The sequence below is a fragment of the Protobothrops mucrosquamatus genome, unplaced genomic scaffold, assembly GCF_001527695.2.
Source record: "Protobothrops mucrosquamatus isolate PMUCROS unplaced genomic scaffold, P.Mucros_1.0 scaffold1930, whole genome shotgun sequence".
Taxonomy (NCBI): Eukaryota; Metazoa; Chordata; class Lepidosauria; order Squamata; family Viperidae; genus Protobothrops; species Protobothrops mucrosquamatus.
Window position 1 is genome coordinate 110109 of NW_015388051.1, and position 1657 is coordinate 111765.

Here is a 1657-nt window from a genome sequence, read left to right on the forward strand (position 1 = left end):
CTCCCTCCCTCTCTCTCTCTCTCTTTCTCTCCATCTCTCTCTCTTTCTTTCTTTCTCTCCATCTTTCTCTCTCTCTCTCTCCCCTCTCTCTCTCCGTCTCCCTCTTCCTCTCCCCCTCTCCCTCCCTCTCTCTCACTCTCTCACTCTCACACTCATTCTCTCTCACCCTGGAATCGCTTGTGCGCATTTTTTTCCAGGCTTGGCCGGAAATCTGTTCCTAAGGAAAAGCCGGAGCGGAGCAGAAAACCTTTGGTGTGTTTGTCCTATCTTATAAAATGGGTGAGAAGTTGGCCGGCTTTTTTGGTGTTTCCTTGTTGCATCAGCTCCGCTCTCCATGGGAGGGTCAACTTGGACCCTGCTCAAGGAAGAGAAGGGGTGGGTGCTTCCTTTCCCCCACACACACACACTCGCCCCCCCCCCTCCCAGTTCCAGCTCCTGGGAAGAATTCCCACAGGATAGAAGCCAGCCGTGTGAGCAACACAAACACCTGCCACATATGAGTTGTCTCACCAAGGTGCAAAGGAATTGCGGGCCTCAACAACTTCAAAGCTTTGGAAAGAGGCTGTTGGATATAGGGGGGGTGTCTCTGAGATCCCCCCAGCCCTTTTTAGTGGGGGGGGGTAGCCCTGTTTGAAATGAGGGGGGGGATTAACTGAGGAGGAGGAAGAGGAGGAGGGGAAGAGGAAGCTGGATATGCTGAAGATGAGATCACCTTTATTGTCATTTTTTACCGTGGGCACAACGACACACATCAAAAGTGAATTTTACTTGAACCTCTTTGCAGTGCACTGAACAGCTGCAGTGATCCTAGAATTGGGCGCAATCTACTTAACAACCTCGCCTTACTTAGCAACGGAAATTCTGTTTATGGTTATAAGTTGAAGACTAAAACTTTGCTTCCTTGTCCACATTAAATTCTTCTTCTTCTTCTTCTTCTTCTTCTTCTTCTTCTTCTTCTTCTTCTTCTTCTTCTTCTTCTTCTTCTTCTTCTTCTTCTTCCTTCTTCCTTCTTCCTTCTTCCTCCTTCTTCCTTCTTCCTTCTTCCTTCTTTCTTCTTTCTTCTTCTTTCTTCTTTCTTCTTTCTTCTTTCTTCTTCTTTCTTCTTTCTTCTTTCTTCTTTCTTCTTTCTTCTTTCTTCTTCTTTTTTTTTTTTACTTGTGCGGCTGAACACTTTGAAAACTGTGATCTAGGCATCTTAAAAAGTTTGCCAAAATTTTGTATCCCGCTTTCATGTTTTGTAAACGACTCGAGGTGACGAACATCATCTTGACACGTCTCCTGTTTTCCCCACAACCACAACCTGTGAAGTGGGTTGGGAGAAGGACTAGCCCGAGGTCACCCAGCCTCCTTCCGTTCCTAAAATGGGGACTAGAACTCCCTGTCTCCTGGTGATTGGCCCAAAGTCGCCCAGCTGGCTGTCAGGCCTAAGGCGGAACTAGAACTCACATCTCCTGGTGATTGGCCCAAGGTCACCCTGCTGTCTTTCAGGCCTAAGGCAGAACTAGAACTCACATCTCCTGGTAATCGGCCCACAGTCCCCCAGCTGTCTTTCAAGCCTAAGCTGGAACTAGAACTCACATCTCCTGGTGATTGGCCCAAAGTCCCCCAGTCGGCTTTCAGGCGTAAGGCAGAACTAGAACTCACATCTCCTGGTGAT